Source organism: Pleurodeles waltl, chromosome 5 (genome assembly GCF_031143425.1).
Source record: "Pleurodeles waltl isolate 20211129_DDA chromosome 5, aPleWal1.hap1.20221129, whole genome shotgun sequence".
NCBI classification, from domain to species: Eukaryota; Metazoa; Chordata; class Amphibia; order Caudata; family Salamandridae; genus Pleurodeles; species Pleurodeles waltl.
The window spans coordinates 25,798,271-25,813,434 of NC_090444.1; positions in this window are offsets into that span (position 1 = coordinate 25,798,271).

Below are 15,164 nucleotides of genomic sequence, written 5' to 3' on the forward strand. Positions count from 1 at the left end.
CTACCAGCAACATTGTAGCGCCTCATCCTGCCGGCTTTCTCAACTGTTTCCTGGTGGTGCATGCTTTGGGGGCTGTCTGCCTTCAACCTGCACTGGAAGCCAAGAAGAAATCTCCTGTGGGTCAACGGAATCTTCCCCCTGCTAACGCAGGCACCAAACTTCTGCATCACCGGTCCTCTGGGTCCCCTCTCATCCTGACGAGCGTGGTCCCTGGAACACAGGGACTCTATCCAAGTGACTCCCACAGTGCAGTGATCCTTCAGTCCAAGTTTGGTGGAGGTAAGTCCTTGCCTCCCCACACTAGACTGCAAACCTGTTTACTGCGTGATTTGCATGTGCTCCGGCTTCTGTGCACTTCTCCAAGGATTCCTGGGTCCCCAGCACTCTGTCCTGCAGTGTTCAACCCATTGAGTTGGACTGCGACGTCGTGGGACCCTTCTTTGTGACTCTGAACCAGCTCTGGTTCACAAATCTTCTTAGTGCCTGCTTCGGTACTTCTGCGGGTGCTGCCTGCTTCTGTGGGGGCTCTCTCAGTTGCTGAGCGCCCCCTCTGTTTCCTCCTCCAAGGGGCGACATCCTGGTCCTTCCTGGTCCCCAGCATCACCCAAAAACCTCTACAATGACCCTAGCAGCTAGCAAGGCTTGTTTGTGGTATTTCTGCGTGGCAACACTTCTGCAGCATCCAGCACGCCGTGGGACATATTCCATCAAAAGGAGAAGTTCCTAGCCCTTTTCGTTGTTGCAGAATCTTCGGCTTCTTCCACCCGGAGGCAGCCATTTTGGGGGTCATCCGGGGTTTCCTGGGCTCCTGATCCCCCTGGACACTATTGCGACTCTTGGACTTGGTCCCCTTGCCTTGCAGGTCCTCAGATCCAGGAATCCGTCTTCAGTGCTTTGCTGGTGTTTGTGGTTCTTGCTGAATCCCCCATCACGACTATTGTGTCCTTTTGGGGTTGTAGGGGAACTTTACTCCTACTTTTCAGGGTCTTGGGGTGGGGTATCTTGGACACCCTGACTGGTTTCTTACAGTCCCAGCGACCCTCTAGAAGCTCCCATAGGTCTGGGGTCCATTTGTGATTCGCATTCCACTTTTGGAGTATATGGTTTGTGTTGCCCCTAGACCTATGTTCACCCATTGCATCCTATTGTAATTCTACACTGTTTGCATTACTTTTCTTACTATTACTTACCTGTTTTGGGTTTGTGTACATATGACTTGTGTATATTACTTACCTTCTAACTGAGGGTACTTACTGAGATACTTTTGGCATATTGTCATAAAAATAAAGTACCTCTATTTTTTAGTAACTCTGAGTATTGTGTTTTCTTATGATATTGTGCTATGTGATATTAGTGGTATAGTAGGAGCTTTGCGTGTCTCCTAGTTCAGCCTAAGCTTTGCCATAGCTACCTTCTATCAGCCTAAGCTGCTAGAAACACCTCTATTCTACTAATAAGGGATAACTGGACCTGGCACAGAGTGTAAGTACCACAAGGTACCCACTGTAAGCCAGGCCAGCCTCCTACATTGGTGGTGCAGCGGTGGGATAAGTACTTTCAATTGCTTTACCACTTTGTAATTTGGTACTTTTATAAGAGAATCATATACCAAATAGTTCAGTATATGTACACTTAACAAAGAAAGTTTACTTTTCTATTCTAAAACTTTTAACAAAGTTCTGAAAAGTTTTTGAAAACTTCTAAAAGTTTTCCCAAAGTTTGAAAACGTTTTTTTCTCTGTGCTTTCTAAAGTTCTAAAACTTTTTCTCTCACTATCCCTAAACCTTTTTCTATCATGTCTGTTGTAGAGCCCACTCCTAAAACTGTTAATGCAACAAATGAGAGTTTAAACTACAAAAGTTTAAGGGGTCTCTGCCTGGATAGAGGTTTGAGGATAGGAAAGAATCCTACAAAAGAGTTTCGCTTTAACATGCGTGTTGTGGATGACCAGAACCAGTCTGGACCATCACATGAGTAGTTAGAAAATGGGGAAGCTTCCCAGTCTGACTCAGGAGAGTTCCTTGAGAAAGTTGGGGAGGATTCCTACAAGGGCCTGCCCCCTAGCAGGGCACCTAGTGATGCTGGTAGTGATAGAGGTTCCCATAACAGTAGGGCATCCTTTATCCCTAGAGGCAGGTTACCAGGGTCCAGACAGTTAGGGAAAGGTCCCCCTCTGAAACTTATGATATTTCATTTGTGTCAAAGCATTCCCAACCCACCCACCCTGAGGATAACTTGTTAAAAAGGGAACTCAAAAAGTTGAGGGTTGAAGAGACCAGACAGAAGGTTAAACAGCAACAGCTGGCCTTAGATAGGGAATCCCTAGACATAGAGAGGGAAAGACAGAGGTTGGGGTTAGTTACCCATGGTGGCAGCAGCAGTATTTCTGATAGCAATCCTGTTAGAGAGCAAGATTCCAGGAATCTGTACAAGATAGTCCCCCCTTACAAGGAGGGGGATGACATTAATAAGTGGTTTGCTGCACTTGAGAGGGACTGTATGGTACAGCTGGTCCCTCAAAGGCAGTGGGCTGCTATCTTGTGGCTATCTTTCATTGGAAAGGGTAGGGATAGGCTCCTTACTCTCAGAGAAAGTGAAGCCAATAACTACAAAGTTTTGAAAGATGCACTCTTGGATGGATTTGGCTTAACCACTGAACAATAAAGGATTAAGTTCAGAGACACCTGAAAAGAATCTTCTCAAGACTGGAAAGATTTTGAGGACTGTTCAGTGAAGGCCTTGGAAGGGTGGTTGCATGGCAGTAATGTTTCTGACTATGAAAGCCTGTATTATTTTATTCTGAGAGAGCATATTCTTAATAAGTGTGTGTCTGATTTGTTGCACCAGTACCTAGTAGACTCTGATCTGACCTCTCCCCAAGAATTGGGAAAGAAGGCAGACAAATGGGTCAGAACAAGAGTGAACAGAAAAGTTCATACAGGAGGTGACAAGGATGGCAAGAAGAAAGATGGTGAGAAATATCAGGATAAGCATGGGGATAAGGGTAAAACTAAAGATCCTTCTTCAAATCCTAAACACTCTTCAGGGGATGGGAATAAATCATCTTAATCCTCTTCTTCACAACCCACACACATTAAAAAGCCTTGGTGCTTTGTGTGTAAAAGCAGAGGCCATAGGCCAGGGGATAAGTCCTGTCCAGGTAAACCCCCTGAGCCTACCACCACTAATACATCAAACTCTAGTGCCCCTAGCAGTAGTGGTACTAGTGTTGGGACTGCTGGCAACAATCAAACAAAGGGTGTAGTTGGGTTCACTTTTGGGTCCATCATAGAAACTGGGGTAGTCAGTCCCAAGACAGTTTCTGTCACACCTAGTGGCATTGGCCTTGCCACACTGGCTGTTTGTCCCCTTACAATGGATAAGTACAGGCAGACATTTTTAATAAATGGTGTTGAGGCCCAGGCCTACAGGGACATCACTGGTCCTCTGGGTCCCCTCTCATCCTGACAAGCGTGGTCCCTGGCACACAGCAACTGTGTCCAAGTGACTCCCACAGTCCAGTGACTCTTCAGTCCAAGTTTGGTGGAGGTAAGTGCTTGCCTCCCCACGCTAGACTGCAAAGCTGTGTTCCCCGTGATTTGCAGCTGCTCGGGCTTCTGTGCACTCTTCCAGGATTTCCTTCGTGCACAGCCTAGCCTGGGTCCCCAGTGGCCAGCTCGCTGAGTTGGCATCAGACGTCGTGGGACTCCCTTTTGTAACTTCGCGTGGACTCCAGTTCACTCTTCTTCCAAGTGCCTGTTGGGGTACTTCTGCGGGTGCTGCCTGCTTCTGTGAGGGCTCTACGAGTTGCTGAGCGCCCCCTCTGTCTCCTCCTCCAAGTGGCGACATCCTGGTCCCTCCTGGGCCCCTGCAGCACCCAAATACCTCTAAGGCGACTCTTGCAGCTAACAAGGCTTGTTGGCAGTCATTCTGCACAGAAACACCTCTGCAAGCTTCATCGCAACGTGGGACATCAGTCTTCCAAAGAAGAAGTCCCTAGTCCTCTTCTTTCTTGCAGAATTCCAAGCTTCTTCCAACCGGTGGCGGCTTCCTTGCACCTTTAGCTGGCATTTCCTGGGCTCCTGCCCACTCTCGACACTGTCACGACTATTGGACTTGGTCCCCTTGTCTTACAGGTACTCAGGTCCAGAAATCCACTGTTGTTGCATTGCTGGTGTTTATTCTTCCTGCAGAATCCCCCTATCACGACTTCTGTGCTCTCTGGGGGTAGTAGGTGCACTTCACTCCTACTTTTCAGGGTCTTGGGTTGGGGTATTTTTCTAACCCTCACTGTTTTCTTACAGTCCCAGCGACCCTCTATAAGCTCACATAGGTCTGGGGTCCATTTGTGATTTGCATTCCACTTTTGGAGTGTATGGTTTGTGTTGCCCCTATACCTATGTGTTCCTATTGCAACCTATTGTAATTCTACACTGTTTGCATTACTTTTCTTGCTATTACTTACTTAATTTTGGTTTGTGTATATATATCTTGTGTATAGTACTTACCTTCTTACAGAGGGTACTCACTGAGATATTTGTGGCATATTGTCATAAAAATAAAGTACCTTTATTTTTAGTAACTATGTATATTGTGTTTTCTTATGATATTGTGCTATATGATATCAGTGGTATAGTAGGAGCTTTGCATGACTCCTAGTTCAGCCTAAGCCGCTCTGCTATAGGTACCTCTATCAGTCTAAGCTGCTAGAACACCTCTATTCTACCAATAAGGGATAACTGGACCTGGCACAAGGTGTAAGTACCACAAGGTACCCACTATAACCCAGGCCAGCCTCCTACACAAGGTCACAATCTCTCACCTGAGTTTCACACCCACACGATTTGTAGGGGTCAGGATGCATTACAGTCCATGGAGTCAGGACTACACACTGCTTGCCGGTGGCGATGTCTGCTCAGTGGTGGCAGTGGCGGTGCTGGTGTCGGCAGTGGTGAGGGGAGGCTCCAGCCCATCCCTTGCAGCCTTGGGCAGCTGCCCACTGGGGCTGCTGCTGCTGGCAGCGGTGCTGGTGGCGGTGCTGGCAGTGTTGGGGGGAGGCTCCAGCCCTTCCCCTGCAGCCTCAGACGGCTGCCCACTGGGGATGCTGCTGCTGGCAGCGGTGCTGGTGGCGGTGCTGGTGGCGGTGCATGTGACGGTGCAGGTGGCGGTGCTGGTGGAGGTGATGCCAGTGGTTGGGGAAGGCTCCAGCCATTCTCCTGCAGCCTCGGACGGCTGCCCACTGAGGATGCTGCTGCTGAGAGCAGTGCTGGTGGCGGTGGCGGTGGAGGTGGAGGTGCTGGTGGCGGTGATGCCAGTGGTGGGGGGAGGCTCCAGCCCATCCCCTGCAGCCTCGGATGGCTAAACGGCCATGGTTGGTGGTGGGGGTTCAGAATCGGTCCCAGCACCAGGCCTCCTGTCCTTCCTGCCTGCAGGTGCAGGCCCTTTGCCCTTGTAAGCTGGTGGTGCCTCCTTGCCCTTGCCATCCGGTGGTGCCTCCTTGCCCTTGCCATCTGGTGGTGCCTCCATGCCAGCTGGTGGTGCCTCCTTGCCCTTGCCAGCTGGTGGTGCATCTTTGCCTTTCCCCTTGGCAGCTGGTGCAGGCACACTGCCAGTGCTGATGGGTGGTTACTTGGAGCCTCTCCTACCTGCAGTAGCTTCTGACACTACTGCAGCCGTGCACTGGGTGGCTGAGGTACTAGCCTGGGTTCTGACCACCCTGGCCTGACGTGAAGGACGGGGGGAGGGGTAGGGAAGAGCTCAACGGGGGAGAGGAAAAGCTTCTTAGGGACACTGGGGCAGGAGGAGGGTGAAGGTTTGGGAGTGGAGGAAGAGGGAGTGGTTATTGGAGGTGTCTGTCTGCTGTGTTTGGGTGCAGGTGCATGGGCTGGATGCTTCTGTGAGGTGGATGGCTGTTGGATATCTGAGTGCTTGCGTTTGTGTACTTTGGGAGGAGGGGGTACAGACACAGTGGAAGAGGACACAGGAGACGTGTGCATGGATGTGGGGTGGTGACTGCCAGTGAGGGGTTTGTAGTGATAGGCATGATGGTGATGGCGGCATTGGATGAGGATGTAGTGCATGAGGTGTGAGTAGAGACGCTACTGGGAGGGAGGTGAATTAGGAGGAGGAGGGGGACACAGTGGAGGCAGTGGATTCTGGTGTGTCTGCATCTGGATGGTGTTTGTGTGAGTGCCTGTTGGTGCTTGTGTTTGCCTAAGCCACTCCTGTGTGTTGTCTTGGGTGCATGCTGGTCTGAATGTGTGCCTGGGATAGGTTGGGATTCAGGGAAATGGGACTGGGAAGGGGAAGTTGGAGGGGGGAGGCTAGAGACAGGAACAATGGCTGCCATCAGGGAGGAGGTCAGAACCTCGATTGATCTCTGTTGGACCGCGATGCCAGAGTGAATGCCCTCCAGGAATGCATTTGTTTGTTGCAAATGGCCTGCCAGCCCCTGGATGGCATTCACTACTGTTGACTGCCCAGCAGATATGGATCGCAGGAGGTCAATAGCCTCCTCACTCAGGGCAGCAGTGCTAACTGGGGCAGGGCCTGAGGTGCCTGGGACGAGGGAAATGCCCACCCTCCTGGGTGAGCGGGCATGGGAAACTCAGTGAGGGGCTGCTGGGAGGGCGGTGCTGGTCTGGGGAGTTGGCGGCTGTACCTGTAGTTGGGGTGGGCACAGAGGTGTCCGCCACCACCAGGGAGCTTCCATTGGAGGAGGTATCAATGTCAGAACTATCCCCTCCTGTCTCTGCTGTGGTGCTCCCCTCGCCCTCCGTCCCACTGGTGCCCTCACCGTCGGTGGATTCGGCCTCATGGGCCCTGTGGGATGCAGCTCCCTCTGCTGCCGGTGCCTCTTCTCCTCCGCCAGATGATGCTAATGCACAGAAGGGCAGGGTGACAAAACAAAAAGGGGGGAAGAGACAGAGGATACACTTGGTCAATGGCAGCAACAACACCACCGTTGGCATACACCACACACACACACACACACACACACACAGGGAACCTCCCTACGCACTAGGCAATGCATTACCAGTCACAATGCTAGTCACCAGGCCATGGACAAGATTACCTAACGCCAATTGCAGCGTACCTGAGACCCACAGAGCCCTGCCCAGTAGTGGATGCCTACTAGCTTGGTTGGAGGTGGTGTTCATCATCCCCTGCCCAACATGGAACCTACCATGCAATGTCTGGCCCAACAGGACCACATCCCCCACCCAAAGACCACTCCACCAAGCACAAGTAGTATAATGTGAAACTGTACTCACCCCCTTGTGGCTGCTGTGATGCCCTCAGGTGCCCATCCAGCTCCGGATAGGCAACCGCCAGTAAGCGGAACATCAGGGGGGTCAGGGTTCGACGCCACCCCCTTCCTTGTTTGGAGGCCATCCCCAGGGGGGCCTCCGCCGTCTTCCTTGCCCAGCGTCTCAGGTCCTCCCACTGTTTGCAACAGTGGGTGCTCCAACTTCCATAGATCCCCAGGGTCCACACATCCTTGGCGATGGCACGCCATATACTCTTTTTCTGATGGGCACTGACCTGCAGAGAAATAAACACAGTAAAAAGGAACCAGTCATACTGTCCGGCCTGTTACACTCATGGCCCACCATATCCCTCCCATCCCCTTATGCACAAACATTGCCCACCATACATGCAGCACGCTGCCCAGGACCCTTCAACCACCCCCCCCCTTACACAAGGCCCTCAATTACAGCACTCCATGCATTCATGCCCCATGAATCGTGCTCCCAGTGTACTCACATGTTGGTCTGGAGGCCCATACAGCATTCGGAACTGAGGTAGGACCCCATCCACCAGTCTCTCAAACCCCGCAGTGGTGAAGGCAGGGTTCCTTTCCCCATTGACACCAGCCATGGTCGGTTCCAGACACAGATCACAGCAGTACTTGCAGAGTAGGTCTTCTCCTGTTGAAGGTCAGGTAGCAAGTGAGTGAACAGATAGAAAATATCGGTCACGTCCGCGGCGGTGCGTACCGTCACCGCCGGCGTACATCACCATTGGCCACTGTAACCCATAGGGCCCAATTACAACCAATGAGGAGTTGCACGGCGGTACTCGACCACCTCCCGCAACAGTGCACAACGTCAGCAACATTACCTCATTTCCACCTGTCCATTCACACAGGACATGCAGACGCCATTTTGGGGGGGGGGGGGCAGGCCATGGCACCTAACTGTGTCACAACACACATAGGCACCATTTGGCCAATACAACAACATACTGTACATTTTGGAAATGTTGAATACTGACAAGATGCTCATTGTTTTGCCCCCTAGATTGCAACCGCTGCAGATGAATAGGAGATGGAGACATCCCCCCGTGTATGGGCTCCTGGTGGACTTGGCAACAATGGAGGACAGACACATTATCCTCACCTACAGACTTGACAGGGCCACAATCCAAGAGCTGTGTGCCAAATTGGAGCCAGACCTGATCTCTGCTATCCATCACCACACTGGGATCCCCCATCTTGTGCAAGTGCTATCTGTGCTCCATTTCATGGCAACTGGTTCTTTCAAAGTGACAGTGGGCTTGGAAGCAGGAATGTCACAGCCAATGTTCTCAATAGTGCTAACAAGAGTGTTGTCGTCCCTGATGAAACACATGCACAGCTACATTGTTTTCCCTCAGGTGGAGGATTTTGCCACAGTGAAAGCTGACTTCTATGCAATGGGACATATCCCCAACATCATTGGGGCAATTGATGTTACTCATATTGCCTTTGTAACCCCCCAGAGAAATGAACAGGTGTTCAGAAACCGAAAGAGCTTTCACTCGATGAATGTGCAGATAGTGTGCCTGGCGGACCAGTACAGCGCCCATGTCAATACAAAGTATCCTGGCTCTGCGCATGATCCCTTTATCCTGAGGAATAGCAGCATCCCATATGGGATGGCTCAACTCCAGAGGCACCGGGTGTGGCTAATAGGTGAGCCCATGGGTCCCACCCTGTATAAGTTGGTGTATGGGTATGGGATTGGCCCTAAGGGTTAGTGTTTGGCTAACAGGTATCCCTCGATATTTGCAGGGACTCTGGTTACCCCAACCTCTCATGGCTACTGACCCCAGTGAGGAATCCCAGGACATGGGCAGAGGAACGTTACAATGAGGCACATGGCCGAACAAGAAGAATTATAGAGCGAATATTCGGCCTCCTGAAGGCCAGGTTTTGGTGCCTCCATCTAACAGGTGGTACCCTGTGCTACTCACCCAAGAAGGTGTGCCAGATCATCGTGGCATGTTGCATGTTGCACAACCTTGCCTTACGTCGCCAGGTGTCTTTTCTTCAGGAGGATGAGGCTGCAGATGGGTGTGTGGCAGCAGTTGAGCCTGTGGACAGTGATGAAGAGGAGTCAGAGGATGAGGATGTGGACAATATGACATCATTCATACAACAGTACTTCTAGTGACACACAGGTAAGACACTGTAACTTCACCTTCCATTGAGTTTTGTATTAGATATTGTCACTGGCAGGCTGATATTCCCACTACTGTGGTCACTTACTGTACCCTTTGGAATGTCTATTTACAGATATATGTGCCCCACTCTGGCTCCTGGTGTGTTGACTGCAGCAAACTACAGGTCATACCTATGTATACATTACATGTACAGTTGAATTGCAATATTTACATATTGTTAAACAAGTACATAGTTCAATCAATTGACAGACTCAATTCTTGTATTTTTTACAAGGGTGTTTATTTATGTGCTAATAAGTGGATGGGGTATTGCTATAGGCTGGGGTGGTGGTGGAGGAGAGTCCAGGGAAAAGTTCCATTCTATTTGTATCACAGGTGCACTGTCCAAGGTGGCATAGGAAGTGGAGCAATGACAGTTCAAGGTGGACAGGTTGACAGAGTGGGACACAAGGGTGACATTCAGGAGAGTCTTATTTCCTGGCGGGAGTCTAGGCAATGTTCTCTGGCTTCTGCCTGGATCGCAGGGACCATTTGCATGGTGGTTCTCCTTCTGCAGGGAGGGGGGTGCTGATGACCTGTTGTTCCTGTGGCGGGCCTCCTGTCCACTAGAGTCAACGGAGGTGGAGGGCTGTTCATCGGTGTGGCTAGTGTCAGGGGACCGGTGGTGTGTGTGAGAAAGTAGCCTCTTTCTAGCCTTGTTACCCCCACTTTAGGCCTGTTTGTGAGTGTATGTCAGGGTGTTTTCACTGTCTCACTGGGATCCTGCCAGCCAGGGCCCAGTGCTCATAGTGAAAACCCTATGTTTTCAGTATGTTTGTTATGTGTCACTGGGACCCTGCTAGTCAGGACCCCAGTGCTCATAAGTTTGAGGCCTATATGTATGTGTTCCCTGTGTGGTGCCTAACTGTCTCACTTAGGCTCTGGTAACCAGAACCTCAGTGGTTATGCTCTCTCATTTATTTCAAATTGTCACTAACAGGCTAGTGACCAATTTTACCAATTTACATTGGCTTACTGGAACACCCTTATAATTCCCTAGTATATGGTACTGAGGTACCCAGGGTATTGGGGTTCCAGGAGATCCCTATGGGCTGCAGCATTTCTTTTGCCACCCATAGGGAGCTCTGACAATTCTTACACAGGCCTGCCACTGCAGCCTGAGTGAAATAACGTCCACGTTATTTCACAGCCATTTTACACTGCACTTAAGTAACTTATAAGTCACCTATATGTCTAACCTTTACCTGGTAAAGGTTAGGTGCAAAGTTACTTAGTGTGAGGGCACCCTGGCACTAGCCAAGGTGCCCCCACATTGTTCAGGGCCAATTCCCCGGACTTTGTGAGTGCGGGGACACCATTACACACGTGCACTACATATAGGTCACTACCTATTTGTAGCTTCACAATGGTAACTCTGAATATGGCCATGTAACATGTCTATGATCATAGAATTGCCCCCTCTATGCCATCCAGGCATAGTTGGCACAATCCCATGATCCCAGTGGTCTGTAGCACAGACCCTGGTACTGCCAAACTGCCCTTCCTGGGGTTTCACTGCAGCTGCTGCTGCTGCCAGGCCCTCAGACAGGCAGCTGCCCTCCTGGGGTCCAGCCAGGCCTGGCCCAGGATGGCAGAACAAAGGACTTCCTCTGAGAGAGGGTGTGACACCCTCTCCCTTTGGAAAATGGTGTGAAGGCAGGGGAGGAGTAGCCTCCCCCAGCCTCTGGAAATGCTTTCTTGGGCACAGATGTGCCCAATTCTGCATAAGCCAGTCTACACCGGTTCAGGGACCCCTTAGCCCTGCTCTGGCGCGAAACTGGACAAAGGAAAGGGGAGTGACCACTCCCCTGACCTGTACCTCCCCTGGGAGGTGCCCAGAGCTCCTCCAGTGTGCTCCAGACCTCTGCCATCTTGGAAACAGAGGTGCTGCTGGCACACTGGACTGCTCTGAGTGGCCAGTGCCACCAGGTGATGTCAGAGACTCCTTGTGATAGGCTCCTTCAGGTGTTGCTAGCCTATCCTCTCTCCTAAGTAGCCAAACCCTCTTTTCTGGCTATTTAGGGTCTCTGTCTCTTGGGATTCCTTAGATAACGAATGCAAGTGCTCATCCGAGTTCTTCTGCATCTCTCTCTTCACCTTCTGCCAAGGAATCGACTGCTGACCGCGCTGGAAGCCTGCAAACCTGCAACATAGTAGCAAAGACGACTACTGCAACTCTGTAATGCTGATCCTGCCGCCTTCTCGACTGTTTTCCTGGTGGTGCATGCTGTGGGGGTAGTCTGCCTCCTCTCTGCACTAGAAGCTCCGAAGAAATCTCCCGTGGGTCGACGGAATCGTCCCCCTGCAACCGCAGGCACCAAAAAGCTGCATTACCGGTCCCCTGGGTCTCCTATCAGCATGACGAGCGAGGTCCCTCGAATCCAGCAACTCTGTCCAAGTGACTCCCACCGTCCAGTGACTCTTCAGTCCAAGTTTGGTGGAGGTAAGTCCTTGCCTCACCTCGCTAGACTGCATTGCTGGGAACCGTGACTTTTGCAGCTACTCCGGCCCCTGTGCACTTTCGGTGGAAATCCTTCGTGCACAGCCAAGCCTGGGTCCACGGCACTCTAACCTGCATTGCACGACTTTCTAAGTTGGTCTCCGGCGACGTGGGACTCCTTTGTGTAACTTCGGGTGAGCACTGTTTCATGCATCCTCATAGTGCCTGTTTCTGGCACTATTCCGGGTGCTACCTGCTGCTAAGAGGGCTTCTTGTCTTGCTCGACGTCCCCTCTACCTCCTGGTCCAATTTGCGACCTCTTGGTCCCTTCTGGGCCGCAGCAGCGTCCAAAAATGCTAACCGCACGATATGCAGCTAGCAAGGCTTGTTGGCGTTCTTTCGGCGGGAAAACACTTCTGCACGACTCTACAAGGCGAGTGGGATCCGTCCTCCAAAGGAAAAGTCTCTAGCCCTTTGCATTCCTGCAGAAACCGCACCTTCTTCAGTCCAGTCGAAGCTTCTTTGCACCCGCAGCTGGCATTTCCTGGGCATCTGCCCATCTCTGACTTGCTTGTGACTTTTGGACTTGGTCCCCTTATTCCACAGGTACCCCAGATTGGAAATCCAGCGTTGTTGCATTGTTGGTTTGTGTCTTTCCTGCATTATTCCTCTAACACGACTTCTTTGTCCTTAGGGGAACTTTAGTGCACTTTGCACTCACTTTTCAGGGTCTTGGGGAGGGTTATTTTTCTAACTCTCACTATTTTCTAATAGTCCCAGCGACCCTCTACAAGGTCATATAGGTTTGGGGTCCATTCGTGGTTCGCATTCCACTTTTGGAGTATATGGTTTGTGTTGCCCCTATCCCTATGTTTCCCCATTGCATCCTATTGTAACTATACATTGTTTGCACTGTTTTTTAAGACTATACTGCATATTTCTGGTATTGTGTATATATATCTTGTGTATATTTCCTATCCTCTCACTGAGGGTACACTCTGAGATACTTTGGCATATTGTCATAAAAATAAAGTACCTTTATTTTTAGTATAACTCTGTATTGTGTTTTCTTATGATATTGTGCATATGACACTAGGTGGTACTGTAGTATCTTCACACGTCTCCTAGTTCAGCCTAAGCTGCTCTGCTAAGCTACCATTATCTCTCAGCCTAAGCTGCTAGACACCCTATACACTAATAAGGGATAACTGGGCCTGGTGCAAGGTGCAAGTACCCCTTGGTACTCACTACAAGCCAGTCCAGCCTCCTACATTGGTTGTGCAGCGGTGGGATAAGTGCTTTGAGACTACTTACCACTCTTGTCATTGTACTTTTCATAAGAGAAAAATATACAAAACAAGTTCAGTGTATATACACATTGCCAAAAAGTTTTGCATTTCCTCTTTTCACTCTTTTCTAAGTGCTGAAAAGTACTTCTAACTTTCTAAAAAGTTCTAAAAAGTTTAAAAAGTTTTTTTCTCTGTCTTTCTAAAAGCTCTGACAAACTTTTTTCTCTTTTTCTATCACTTTAACTCTCTCTAAAAATGTCTGGCACAGGCCAAAATGTTGACCTGTCTAAGATTGCATATGACCACCTTAGCTGGAAAGGAGCAAGGAGTCTCTGTATAGAGAGAGGTTTGAGTGTAGGGAAGAATCCTTCCTTGGAATTGTTACTTAACATGCTTAGAGAACAAGATAAGGCTAGAAGTGCCCCATCTGTTGAAAAAGCAGCTAATGGTTCCCAATCTGATCCAGGGACTCCGCCAGGAAAAGATTCAGGAAAGAAACTTCCTAGCCTGCCCATTACTAGACAGTCTAGCATAGTTGGTAATGATGATGGGTCACACCATACAAATAGTGTTGTCTCACATCATAGCAAAAGCATTTATTCTCACCACAGTGGTACTGATGTTTCTGTTAGCCAAGCTGTTAGGGTGCCCTCTGTAAGGGACAGGTCTCCTTCTGTCCATTCTCACCATACTTCTGTTTCAAGGCATGTCCCTCCCACCAACCCTGATGACAGATTGTTAGAAAGGGAGCTCAATAGATTGAGAGTGGAACAAACCAGACTGAAGCTCAAGACGCAACAGCTGGATTTGGATAGACAGACCTTAGAAGTAGAGAAGGAGAGACAGAAACTGGGTTTAGAAACCCATGGTGGCAGCAGCAGTATTCCCCATAGTCATCCTGCAAAAGAGCATGATTCCAGGAATCTGCATAAGATAGTTCCCCCTTATAAGGAGGGGGATGACATTAACAAGTGGTTTGCTGCACTTGAGAGGGCCTGTGCTGTACAGGATGTCCCTCAAAGGCAGTGGGCTGCTATCCTATGGCTATCATTTAGTGGAAAAGGTAGGGACAGGCTCCTTACTGTGAAAGAAAGTGATGCCAATAATTTTACAGTTCTTAAGAATGCACTCCTGGATGGTTATGGCTTAACCACTGAACAATACAGGATAAAGTTCAGAGAGACCAAAAAGGAGTCTTCACAAGACTGGGTTGATTTCATTGACCATTCAGTGAAGGCCTTGGAGGGGTGGTTACATGGCAGTAAAGTTACTGATTATGAAAGCCTGTATAACACAATCCTGAGAGAGCATATACTTAATAATTGTGTGTCTGATTTGTTGCACCAGTACCTGGTAGACTCTGATCTGACCTCTCCCCAAGAATTGGGAAAGAAGGCAGACAAATGGGTCAGAACAAGGGTGAACAGAAAAGTTCATACAGGGGGTGACAAAGATGGCAATAAGAAGAAAGATGGTGAAAAATCTCAAGATAAGCATGGGGATAAGGGTAAAACCAAAGATCCCACTTCAAATCTTAAACACTCTTCAGAGGGTGGGGATAAAACTCATTCTTCCTCTTCTTCTCAACCTGCACACATTAAAAAGCCTTGGTGCTTTGTGTGTAAAAATAGAGGCCATAGGCCAGGGGATAAGTCCTGTCCAGGTAAACCCCCTGAGCCTACCACCACTAATACATCAAGCTCTAGTGCCCCTAACAGTAGTGGTACTAGTGGTGGGACTGCTGGAAACAGTCAAGTTAAGGGTGTAGTTGGGTTCACTTATGGGTCCATAGTAGAAACTGGGGTAGTCAGTCCCAAGACAGTTTCTGTCACACCTAGTGGCATTGGCCTTGCCACACTGGCTGCTTGTCCCCTTACAATGGATAAGTACAGGCAGACAGTTTCAATAAATGGTGTTGAGGCCTTGGCCTACAGGGACACAGGTGCCAG